At 35.9% G+C, this 13,971-nt stretch overlaps 1 protein-coding gene across 14 annotated transcripts in view; it reads left to right on the forward strand.

The window, feature by feature from the left end:
* The window catches only part of LOC143229248 (POU domain, class 3, transcription factor 4-like), a 299,882-nt gene that overhangs the window by 204,199 nt on the left and 81,712 nt on the right, over positions 1–13,971 (forward strand). Inside the window, exon 1 of one of the 14 annotated variants that reach the window (XR_013015761.1) lies at positions 8,328–9,623. The exons of the other annotated variants lie outside the window; for them this stretch is intronic. The gene's annotated coding sequence lies outside the window, so the exon portion shown is untranslated. Of the gene's footprint in view, positions 1–8,327; positions 9,624–13,971 lie in introns of those variants that run through there. 14 annotated transcript variants of the gene reach the window in all.

A 13,971-nucleotide genomic window follows, 5' to 3' on the forward strand; every position in this document is an offset into this window, starting at 1 on the left:
CCACTTATTCTTGATGATAAGCTACCTGCTGTAGTACTCACTTATTCTTGATGATAAGAAACCTGCTGTAGTACCCACTTATTCTTGATGATAAGCTACCTGCTGTAGTACTCACTTATTCTTGATGATAAGAAACCTGCTGTAGTACCCACTTATTCTTGGTGATAAGAAACCTGCTGTAGTACCCACTTATTCTTGGTGATAAGAAACCTGCTGTAGTACCCACTTATTCTTGGTGATAAGAAACCTGCTGTAGTTCCCACTTATTCTTGATGATAAGAAACCTGCTGTAGTACACACTTATTCTTGATGATAAGAAACCTGATGTAGTACCCACTTATTCTTGATGATAAGCTACCTGCTGTAGTACCCACTTATTCTGGATGATAAGCTACCTGCTGTAGTTCCCACTTATTCTTGATGATAAGCTACCTGCTGTAGTACTCACTTATTCTGGATGATAAGCTACCTGCTGTAGTTCCCACTTATTCTTGATGATAAGCTACCTGCTGTAGTACTCACTTATTCTTGATGATAAGCTACCTGCTGTAGTACCCACTTATTCTGGATGATAAGCTACCTGCTGTAGTACCCACTTATTCTGGATGATAAGCTACCTGCTGTAGTACCCACTTATTCTTGATGATAAGCTACCTGCTGTAGTACTCACTTATTCTTGATGATAAGCTACCTGCTGTAGTACTCACTTATTCTTGATGATAAGCTACCTGCTGTAGTACCCACTTATTCTTGATGATAAGCTACCTGCTGTAGTACCCACTTATTCTGGATGATAAGCTACCTGCTGTAGTTCCCACTTATTCTTGATGATAAGCTACCTGCTGTAGTACCCACTTATTCTTGATGATAAGCTACCTGCTGTAGTACCCACTTATTCTGGATGATAAGCTACCTGCTGTAGTACCCACTTATTCTTGATGATAAGCTACCTGCTGTAGTACTCACTTATTCTTGATGATAAGCTACCTGCTGTAGTACTCACTTATTCTTGATGATAAGCTACCTGCTGTAGTACCCACTTATTCTTGATGATAAGCTACCTGCTGTAGTACCCACTTATTCTGGATGATAAGCTACCTGCTGTAGTTCCCACTTATTCTTGATGATAAGCTACCTGCTGTAGTACCCACTTATTCTTGATGATAAGCTACCTGCTGTAGTACCCACTTATTCTGGATGATAAGCTACCTGCTGTAGTACCCACTTATTCTTGATGATAAGCTACCTGCTGTAGTACCCACTTATTCTTGATGATAAGAAACCTGCTGTAGTACCCACTTATTCTTGATGATAAGCTACCTGATATAGTACTCACTTATTCTTGATGATAAGAAACCTGATGTAGTACTCACTTATTCTTGATGATAAGAAACCTGCTGTAGTTCCCACTTATTCTTGATGATAAGAAACCTGCTGTAGTACCCACTTATTCTTGATGATAAGCTACCTGATGTAGTACCCACTTATTCTTGATGATAAGCTACCTGATGTAGTACTCACTTATTCTTGATGATAAGAAACCTGCTGTAGTACCCACTTATTCTTGATGATAAGCTACCTGCTGTAGTACCCACTTATTCTGGATGATAAGCTACCTGCTGTAGTTCCCACTTATTCTTGATGATAAGCTACCTGCTGTAGTACCCACTTATTCTTGATGATAAGCTACCTGCTGTAGTACCCACTTATTCTGGATGATAAGCTACCTGCTGTAGTACCCACTTATTCTTGATGATAAGCTACCTGCTGTAGTACTCACTTATTCTTGATGATAAGCTACCTGCTGTAGTACTCACTTATTCTTGATGATAAGCTACCTGCTGTAGTACCCACTTATTCTTGATGATAAGCTACCTGCTGTAGTACCCACTTATTCTGGATGATAAGCTACCTGCTGTAGTTAACACTTATTCTTGATGATAAGCTACCTGCTGTAGTACCCACTTATTCTTGATGATAAGCTACCTGCTGTAGTACCCACTTATTCTGGATGATAAGCTACCTGCTGTAGTACCCACTTATTCTTGATGATAAGCTACCTGCTGTAGTACCCACTTATTCTTGATGATAAGAAACCTGCTGTAGTACCCACTTATTCTTGATGATAAGCTACCTGATATAGTACTCACTTATTCTTGATGATAAGAAACCTGATGTAGTACTCACTTATTCTTGATGATAAGAAACCTGCTGTAGTTCCCACTTATTCTTGATGATAAGAAACCTGCTGTAGTACCCACTTATTCTTGATGATAAGCTACCTGATGTAGTACCCACTTATTCTTGATGATAAGCTACCTGATGTAGTACTCACTTATTCTTGATGATAAGAAACCTGCTGTAGTACCCACTTATTCTTGATGATAAGCTACCTGCTGTAGTACTCACTTATTCTTGATGATAAGAAACCTGCTGTAGTACCCACTTATTCTTGGTGATAAGAAACCTGCTGTAGTACCCACTTATTCTTGGTGATAAGAAACCTGCTGTAGTTCCCACTTATTCTTGATGATAAGAAACCTGCTGTAGTACCCACTTATTCTTGATGATAAGCTACCTGCTGTAGTACTCACTTATTCTTGATGATAAGAAACCTGATGTAGTACCCACTTATTCTTGATGATAAGCTACCTGATGTAGTACTCACTTATTCTTGATGATAAGAAACCTGCTGTAGTTCCCACTTATTCTTGATGATAAGAAACCTGCTGTAGTACCCACTTATTCTTGATGATAAGCTACCTGATGTAGTACCTACTTATTCTTGATGATAAGAAACCTGATGTAGTACTCACTTATTCTTGATGATAAGAAACCTGCTGTAGTACCCACTTATTCTTGATGATAAGCTACCTGCTGTAGTACCCACTTATTCTTGATGATAAGCTACCTGATGTAGTACTCACTTATTCTTGATGATAAGAAACCTGATGTAGTACCCACTTATTCTTGATGATAAGCTACCTGATGTAGTACCCACTTATTCTTGATGATAAGCTACCTGCTGTAGTACTCACTTATTCTTGATGATAAGCTACCTGCTGTAGTACTCACTTATTCTTGATGATAAGAAAACCACTTGAAATAAAAATGTATTGTTTGTTTTTTAATTTCGCGCAAAGCTACTCGAGGACTATTTGCGCTAGCCATCCCTAATTTTGCAGTATAAGACAAGAGGGAAAGCAACTAGTCACAAAGATTACGAGTCGAACGCCTTAACCCACCTGGCCATGACGGGCCATAAAAATGTATCTCGGAACGGCTGGCATGGGTATTAACACTTTTATTGTTAATCTGAAGATAGCCAGGAAGGTCGAAACGTCGTTCTCTGCTTATCAATAAAAGTGTTAATACCCATATCAGTACCCATTTAAAGTGTTAATACCCATATCAGTACCCATTTATGTTTAACTTTTTTGCAAATATTTCAGTGGAACATCTGAATTTTTACTCTGGGGTCCGCAAACTCTTTAATTATTATTTTTTTTGAAAACACCAAATGATTTTTGTGCTATTTCTTTTAGTACACTTATTTTACTGAGAGCTAGTGAAGTCATGTTGACTGTTAATCCATTCTGTCCTAATATTGTTCGAGTACGGCGTTCAGCGTTCCTGTCTGGAGCAATTCTTGGAACGAGCATTTCTGGGTGTAATCGCTTGTGAATAGGCCATAAATTACAAGAATCATGTGTATGGGAGGGAGGAGAATTTAAATTTCATTTAGAACGTTAACTCGAGTTTGATCTAAGGCAACTGTGTGACAACTCGACAAGGCTGAAACCACACTGGTGTCGTCAGCGGTGTTGCGGAACACAAGTAGGGTACGTTGTCGTCGCACGTGTTATAAATTGTTTTAGAAACGCTGTGCTTGCAGCCGTCGCCTCACTGAGGACAACCAAGACCTCAATTTCAGCCGAAGAAGATCTGCATGCATGAAACCACCACCCACCTATTAGAGGGACTTAAAATTTTGGGGTGGCGCGTGCTCGATCAATCATATTGGCAAGGTAGGTGACACTTCTCGCTACCCATTAGAGGAATTGATACCATGCATCTAAACTGTCTTGTTTTTTACGTCCTTTGCTTTTGATTAATGATCACAGTTTTCCGGAAAATCTCAGTTTCTGCTTCCATAACTCCCCGCCACATTTAGGAAACGTTTTAAAGGGGCATTTGCCACTGAATCAGGAGTCAATCCGCATACTCAGCACGTGCGTGCCTTGCTTCCGGTTTGTCCACTTCCTGTATAATACCCTCGATGTTAAAGAGACTAAATACGCCACCAACAATATAATATGGCTGAATGGGTAGCTTACTCAGAACCAAGTTGCGAGTGAATATGGAGTAATGTGTCCTCCAGTGTTGTCCAAAATCAAGATCTAACCATCCACCTCTTCGTTAAAACAAACAGCTTGTAATGCTCAGTTTATTAAACTTCAATCCCAAATAAAGTACGAAATTTGAATTATATGCCTGTGTGTGTGTGACATCTGCACTATTGTTTCTCATTGCGTGATTCAATTGAATATTATTGGTTTTATTGCACGATTCACCTCTATACCACTGATTTTATAAGGCATTAATGTAAAAAAATTCCATTTTTATAAGGTAATTTACATATGTGTTATTCTTGTTTATGTAATTCACTAATATATTTCCGTTTTGTGACATTATAACTTGATTCTTTTATTTGCTTCTGTTTATGTAACGTAATTCAAACATACACTTCAGTATTCCTCTTTTTTTTAATTATTCATTTACGTGTCGTTTTTGTTACACGATTTGTGAAACTAGAAATAACCCCACTAAGTTAAGAGCAAGGTGTGTTTTCACAATAATTTACTTTATTAGTAAAATGATATATTTTTTAAAATAAACATTGTTTTCCCTTACATATCCGAAACAATAAGATACATAGAGCCCCAATTTTTCTCGTTACAAGCCACCCACCTTCGACCAGAACAGTCTTCATCCTGACTGAGGCCCCATCCATTGAATCTATAGGTACTAAATTCTTTAACTGTATTAAATACCTTGTAATTTTATAACATTATATATTTTGTGTATTTTCCCCGCTTGAGACTTTCCTGTGAGTCCATTTTAAGAACTCCATTGTTTAGTTTACATTTATCACACAAGTAATAATAATAACAAAAAAACAACTCTAAAATACCATAAACCAAATAAAGTAGTCAGTTTGCACATGCACACGTATTTAAAAATCGTTTTATGTAGTTTACGTTTACAAGTTTATCTTGAGATAATAAAACAAAGACAAACCTCCGATAAGCAATAAAAGAATAGGTAGTCACATATTTTCATCAATTACTATTCTAACGCTAACTCACTTCAGTAGAAGAATCTCCTAAAATGAACACAAGACCCACCTTTCTTCTTGTATAGTCACAAATCCATGACAGAATCCTGCAAATTGGTTAGGCAAGGCTAATTGACGTGATTTCTTGATCATTACTTCATCGTTTAACTTGTCGTCAGAGCGGTCAGTCTTAGAGCTACCGGAAACACGTGGACAGTCCCTCCCTTTGGGTGTTCCGGCTAGTGCAGATTTGAGCTAATGACTTGGTGGAGAAGTAGCCGTCGCTAACGAGCCGCTGATAAACAGACATCACTGATAGGTAACGAGTCTCTACATAGAGCATATTTGTTCAGGAAAACTCCCGTGTCAGAAAACGAACATTGCTAAACTACAGGAGGATTAAGCTCTGTTTGCCAAAGTCTCTAAACCTTACTAATCATATTTCTTATCTTTCTGGATCGCAAAACTACATTGTCTATTCGTTACACAAAACTGTAATCTTTCAAAATAGGTACAACGTATTTAAATGGAATAAACGTATGTTTGAAGCATTGTTATTGTCATATGAACGGTCAACCTCAGATAAACACATACATTCAGATGTTAGAATGAGAAACATTTCATAGTTCGTGCGTTTCCTCTAATAAAACCTGCGATGTTCACTGAGACAGTGAAACGTATAATTTGATAACATTCACAGATGGCGTAGATAGAGTATGCAGCTGATTAGAATACGGCGTATATTGTGGAGGGATCCTAAAATACTTACCATAAAAGTTAAGGAAAATTTGCAGTTTCACAACCCGCCTCCGGCTCTCAATTAACTTCAGGAATTTTTTAAATATTCGATTTAGAACTAATTGTAATTCAAAAAGATGGGTGTGTGTGTATTTGTTTGTTTACTTTTAGCAACGTCACATCGAGCTCTCTGTTGAATCCACCGAAGGGAATCGAACCGTTGATTCTATCGTTGTAAATCCGTAGACTTACCGCTGTACTAGCGGGGGGACTAATTTAAAAGGATGGAATGGATAAATATTCTTTCTGAAGAGAAAGAGAGAAAAATATATATTTACTTATTACCTTTTTGAAACTGATCATTCTGGTCGGTCTAAAATACTCATGAGGTTACTCTTATCAGACAGTATAGTGGGCTTAACCAACACTCCTATAACGCACACATGAACTTGAAGTGTGAAGTTACTTTTCTCCCTCTTTCTTGGTGATGAACGGACAGAATTATAGAACATCAAATCCATAGTAAAGAACGCTAACTAGAAGGTTACGATAGGTCCATAACTGCAGGAAATAAAATTTATGTTTTAAACCAGAATAATCATTGTTCTAATAACACTAGCTGTCAAAATATCCATAGCACAACAATATACATGAATAACTATATTAGAATATATAAATGACATCATCAGTTATTGTTATAATATTCATAATTATGATTATATTCACTGAAAAACCATATCATTTACAACATTATCTATCATCGATTTTTTTATAATTCTAAAGTGACATCTATCGATGACGTTATAAGATTTAATATTTCTAATGATAATAATTCATTAAAAACTTTCGTGATACAAAAAATATTAACATTTACGACGATATATTCCCCAATACATGTGACTGTATTTAGTTTATTAACATGTTTGGATTCTTTTTGTTAAAAGAGTAAAATGAAGAACGGAAAGTTGATTCGGTTTGGCTCGGCATGGCCAAGCGTGTTAAGGCGTGCGACTCGTGTTCTGAGGGTAGCGGTTTCGCATCCCCGTCGCGCCAAAATTGCTCGCCCTTTCAGCCGTGGGGGCGTTATTATGTGACGGTCAATCCCACTATTCGTTGGTAAAAGAGTAGCTCAAGAGTTGGCGGTGGGTGGTGATGAGTAGCTGCCTTCCCTCTAGTCTTACTCTGCTAAATTAGGGACGGTTAGCGCAGATAACCCTCGTATACATTTGCGCGAAATTCAAAAACAAACAAACAAACATTATCCTATGACTGTCAATCATCAGATATAATTTCTAAGCATGATCCATATTAAGCTCAAATACCATTGTGCCAGTTTAGTAAAATACAGGTGTAGAGTTAGGAATGAATTTACGTAGAGGTGTTTTAAAATCTCTATTTACTCGAATGTGTTATCCACCGGATTTTTTTTCAGAGGACTAAAACGATGGAAGTCTACACAGTGTGTGTGTGACGATATTTCGCTTGTGTTTTTTATTTATTTTTTATTTGCTTAGAATTAAAAACATGGAAGTGGAGATACTAAGATATAACACTTTTCTAAATAATTGCAGTGTTGTCTTATATATCACGTCTATGTAAAGTAATTTCTCTTTTTCATTCAGTATTCTTCAGACTTCACTCACTGCATGTCTTTTCTGATTATGTACACAACTGTGCATGTAAACTATAATAATAAGCAGCATATTTATACGGGAGAACTTCACTAATACTTATAACTTATTCAAACATGTATTCATACATTCAGTGACAGGCTACTTGGAGCCCCGTGTAGTTTCTCCTTTTACTCCAAACGTACGTATTTGAAATTCGTCCCGGATCGGTACTTGGGATGCAGCAGCCTCTGTGTAATCACCCCTCCCTGCCTTCTTCCAGAATATGTTTATCAAAACAAGGAAGCCTTTTTAAAATGTATGAAGATTTGATCGAATTGCATGAGATGGGATCAGGCATCAGCTCTCAGCCCGCACTCAACTTTATATTCAGAAGCCACACAAAGATTTCAGTTGTAAATGAGACCAAGGCTGAAACCTGGGTTTATTTTGACTTCCAACCTTTCCCCACTGTCAGTACTGTGAGCATCAACCGACCTCTGCAGCTTTAATTCATTCACTTAACTGGCTCCTTCCACGCCTTCGCTGCTACTCCATATTAACTTGATAATTATCTGCCAGCAATGGCCCTATTGCAATGCAGATGAACCTATAGTTGCATATAATTACAAACGAATACAAGAAACGCCGTGCGTGGCTTTTCGCCATCATTGCCCGGTTAGCCGTCGCGTGCGCTAGAGCCAGTAAGGCACGTAAAGACCGAAACTAGCGCGCTTATGCCGTCTTTTCTCTAGACAGGTCGCCGGAAGTTCTTCAAGTCCGTTCTGAACAAGGCTCTCTATTTAGTAGCATGCGTGAATTCTTAGAGAACCATGGTTGTTTAACGTTTGTTTTTTTTGTGCACAAATACCCCAGTATTAAAAAATACGGTTCTCTATTTATGGTACAAAGTACCACCTGCAACAAAAACAGCCTAGTATCAAAATATAATGACAGTCATCTATGATTCTACACTTACCAAAAATCAACAGCAATCAGAAAGCGTATTGATGATGGCCTCTTTTTCGAATGTCTACCAGAGACAAAATACAGGACTACTTGTTCTTGTAAATCACCTCAACTACCATCATATCCTGAGCAGTGTCTGAAGAGTTGATTATTTATCCACTAATTTCTTGTCTTAACACAATCATCACCTATTGTCAGGTTGCGTTCTGAAGACAATCTCCTTTAAAGTCCACAGGAAACGACGAAAAAAATGCCAACTTGGTTCGATTGCCATTAAATGTCATGCATCATCAGAATATATTTATATTTGCTCATTACGTTCAAGACAGCAGCATCTACTGTTAAGTATCCACCAGTAACAAAAGATATGACAACCTGTTTTTACTAGTTATCTCAACTGTTATCAGTTGTCAAGTGGTGTTGGAATAGATACTTACCTGTTTACTTTGTTAAGGGCAGTCTTCAATAAGTGTTAGTCAGAGGAAAAATAAACATTTTCTGGTCTGATCTATTTATCTCAACTATCATCGATTGTCAGGTGGTGTCAGGGTAGACTTTTTAAATATTGGTCAGAGACATAAAAGATGAACTTTGAGTTTTTCTCCAGTATCGTGCTGAGAAATAAAAACTGAAAAAGTTGCACTTGTTAGATATTTGTTAAAGTTAACAACGGGCCAGGTTCGGATTTATTTAAATTATTCTGAAGCTCGACTAATATGGGACTATGTTAATACTGTTCATCTGATAAAAGAAAAAAATCCAATTTATACGAAAAGAATTATGTGTTTGTAATACAGTATTCTCATCTATAGAATAAAAGTATTGGAATCTATTGAATATGAAAATGTTGTTAGAAAACAGTACAAAAAGAAACAGCCCACGTGATGTCCGCAATGTGTTCTTGTTGATGACGAGAACTTGTTCCAGGGGAGCCTTGTCTGTAAAACAAGACGACTAGATCGTGTCAGGTGAGTTGTATGTGTCTAATGCTTGGTAACAAAACAACAGTGTTTTTAGACTTGTAGTATGAACACTAGAGTAAACTTTCGATTCTGTAAGTTGGATATCCGTTATATAAAACTTAGAATATACACTTAAAGCTTAAAGAACAGTTACGTTAATTCTAGTTTGCATTGTTTAACATACTACAATCAGTAAAAAATTGATTATGTTAATGATAAATTACACCACGTTTGTTGAAACATAATACAAAACGTTGTATTTTACAGGCTAGAAAGCTATACAGGTAATTGAACTGTATAATACACACCACCTTTTAGGCCATTATTCCTGGCTCTTTCTCTCGGCTTCTATGTGTCTGAATTGTAAAGAACAACACATTTAAGTGATTTAATGGTGACTATTCTTCCTCGTACGTTGCTTAATATTTCACTTCCATGTTTTAAGATGGCGTCTTCTTACCACAACGCTTCCTAAAAACGTTCAGTGCTCGATTTTAATAATGTAGTTCTTCATTAGTGAAGAACTGCCCTAAAAGATCGAAACAGTATTCGGTATGAATTATCATACATTTTTTATAATGACCTTAGGTTTATATTATTATTCACAGGTATTGATGTAGAAAGAAGTTTCATTAGTGTAAAAAAAGAAAAGAAAAATGGAATTTTTCTTTAAATCAACACTTAAACATAGCTTAGCTACTGTAAAAAACAGAGATTTCAGAATTTCGAATTAATACATCTAAGAATTGCTTAGCAACCATAAACTAAAAATATTCAAATATTAAATTAAAGACTTGTAGATACTAGTTACAATGTGAACGATTTCCTTATTTGAAATTACAATCCAACAGCACGTGCTGTAAGCTCTAGGTTTTTCCCAGTGATATATTTACGAATGAATGATTTACACAATCATTAATGCTTATTTATATCCGCACAGCGAATACAAGGTACTTCTATAATTCATTCAACTGTGTTGGAAGTTTATATATGATCCTGACTAAAACTTCTGTCGCGGATCCTGGGTAAGGTCCGTACCCTACTGTTTCACTACGAAAAACAAATCAGAGTCAAAAATAAATAGAGACGTGGAGATTTAAGTGGTAGAAATGTGATTTCTGAGATAATGTATGCTGGAAGGATGAACGAGTTGTCGGTAATTTGCAAAATGTTGAAGACAGGCGTAAAGGATATTTTATTCTAAAATATTAAGGTCGATTTAAAATCCAATACATGTTAAAGGAGTCCTTTTTCATCGTTATAATTATCATAGTTTCCAATCTTTTTGTAACCTATCAGCGATCCGATCTCGATATAAGTTGATTCCAGGTTAACTTCAAAATTCTGACGTTAACAGATCTTAAATGAAAGTAAGAACTTTCTCGGTGATATAGCTGAAAGTGTTGGTTGTTTGAATTTCTAACTGCTAATTTTTTAATGAGACTGGCGGGCAAACACTAATGGAAAATATCAGATGTTGGTCGTCGAAAATTTTCAGTCTTCTAAATCTCGAGCTTTCCAGAAGGAATGAAGCTCCTCTCTGACTTCTTTATCCATTCTTTTGAACCCATTTTGGAAAATTCTGGATCTACCCCTGAAATAATGATATGGTTCTTTCTAATTTCTCTTAAACAGCTTGCAGAGAACAAACTATATCTTTCAATTGCGAAAACTGATAGATAGTTATAGGCTCTATTATTCTATCAACCCTTTTTATTTTGTATATCGTTTGTTTTTTTTCAATTCCTATATGCTGATCTTTATCTGTAGATTATTTTCGAACGTTGCAAATTCTCTAAATTTTAGAAATTTTCCGTTCGCTGGTAAACCAACTATAATAAATAAATATTTGTTCAGTAAAATGCATAATTTTACCCATTTTAAAACGATTGTTAATTAAAGCTTTAATTTCCTTTCGTTTACAATATTATTTTCTGAAGATAAGAAAGGTAATGAAAAAAAAGAGAAAATAAAAATGAAATAGTAACCAATCACAAGTATGATATACTTTTCGCCTGATTATAATAAAATGTTTCTTGGAATTGATACACGCTTATATACTAGATATTTCACAGCATACAGCTGACAATCTTCATTGATGGACAATTTCGGAAAGTATAGAATACGGAAAGCAATACATAATACCTACCACAACCTGGTAACAAAATTTTGTTTTTTAAATAGCGTAAAGCAAAACTTTATAATGATATACATCGTTATGCAATGGAGCAAAGAATAAGTTTGTGGTAAAAAAACTTTTATACAATGACGTAAAGCAAAATTTGTAAAACTAGATATTTTATACAATGGTGTAAAGTAAACTTTGTAAAGCTAGATACTTTTATACAATGATGAAAAGAAAAATTTGTAAAACTATACATTTTTATACAATGGTGTAAAGCAAAATTTGTAAAACTAGATACTTTTATACAATGATGAAAAGAAAAATTTGTAAAACTATACATTTTTATACAATGGTGTAAAGCAAAATTTGTAAAACTAGATATTTCTATGAATTGTGTAAAGGAAAACTTTGTAATAGTAGACATTTTTATACAATGGTGTAAAGTAAAAATGTGTAATACTTGGCATTCTCATGAAATGATGTAAATCAATTTTTTTAAATACAATGAAGTAAAGCAAGCAGTGTACATAAGACACTACTATACATTTATGATATACAAAACTATTCCTCCAGACGACGTTCGATGTAAATCAACGAAAAAGTTATATTCTTAGGTGCGTCAGAAAATTTTGAATAAAATCGAAGACAGATTTTTTCACTTAATGTTTCTATGACATTTGACCTTCATTGTTGCAGTACGTGACGCGTCTATTGTTTTCACGTCAAGCGTTGAAATGCCTGTTGTTCTGGATGCATAATACCGCACGAAAGTGAAACATCATGCACGCGGCAAGAACGCGGACGCGGCCGGTGTTTGGTGACTATCTTGAGTGTCAAGTTGCTTTGGGCGCGCGTGCAATGGGAGTTCCAACCAATCCTGACAAATTGGCTGGGTTTTGAGACACCTGGGGCTATTGTTAATCCCGAAGAAAAGCCAAAATGTATTGTAACAAAGAAAAATTTACAGACTCATTTGTCGACCGTTTAGGTTTACACACTCAATACTAACAGTGACAAAAAGATGTACCCCGAGTGCTGTGTTAAAAAAAATAACCGTATTCTGAGTCATAAAACGATGCATCCAATTACTGGATAATTATTGACTTATATTATTTAAAAAATTCTGTATATTCAGTCACAAAAATATACAGCATAATTACTGGATAATCAGAGTGTTGTATTAGTAAAATATACCTGTAGTCTGAATCGCTGAAGAATGGACCGAAATTGAGGGATAACAATAGTGCTGTATTAATAAAATGTTATTATATTTCGACTCATAGAAAAGAGCAATTCCAATTATTGGATAACTGTGTTAAAAAGACAAACTATTTTCTATATTAGTAAGTTATTCGTTCTTCAGTTTCTGTTACAACTTCAAAGGATACTTAAGTTTGTTTGTTTTTTTAAATTCGGGCAAAGCAACACGAGGGCTATCTGCGCTAGCCATCCCTAATTTAGCAGTGTAAGACTAAAGGGAAGGCTGCTAGTCATCATCACCCACAGCCTTTTACCAACCAATAGTGGGATTGACCGTCACATTATAATGCCCCTACGGCTGAAAAGGCGAGCATGTTTGGTGTGACCGGGATACATAAGTTACCAAGTTTGCTGAATCTCGTACTGACACCAAAATCAAGTTTCCTTAAATGTTTCGTACACTAGTATCGTACTAATCACACTCTATATACTTCGTCGTACACCATTCTTTATTGATATATGTTCAAACCTTTTATTTCTGCCTACAGACTCATTCATGGTTATTTATTCTGCTACAACTGTGCTTGACATTGTATTTTTGCTGTTTTATCATAACATATTTTTAATGTTTCTCTCATATACTTTACATGAAATGCAGGCCTTTAAATAATGCACTTCATTTGTTTGAACCGGATGTGTCCTTGAATCAGCATACATGAATGAGGAATCACTGGTTCGTAGTTCGTGTCTATTAACGCAATATAAGCGTTTCGCAGTTGGGATCGCCGGTGTGCTGTAAAAATAATAGTCAAATTCCATTATTCGGAAAGCAAGAATAGCCCAAGAGCCTGGGGTAGATGCTGTTGATTCCCTTCTAGTTTATCACTGCAAAATTACAAGCGACTATGCTGGTAGTCCTTGTGTTGCTTTGGGAGAAAACACTGAAATAAAGTAGCTTTGTGTACCCTTTGCTCAATACTTTGAAAAAAAAAACGAATATTTGTTTTGGGCAACGAGTCGCGAACCATA

The sequence above is a fragment of the Tachypleus tridentatus genome, chromosome 10 (assembly GCF_004210375.1).
Source record: "Tachypleus tridentatus isolate NWPU-2018 chromosome 10, ASM421037v1, whole genome shotgun sequence".
Lineage (NCBI taxonomy): Eukaryota > Metazoa > Arthropoda > Merostomata > Xiphosura > Limulidae > Tachypleus > Tachypleus tridentatus.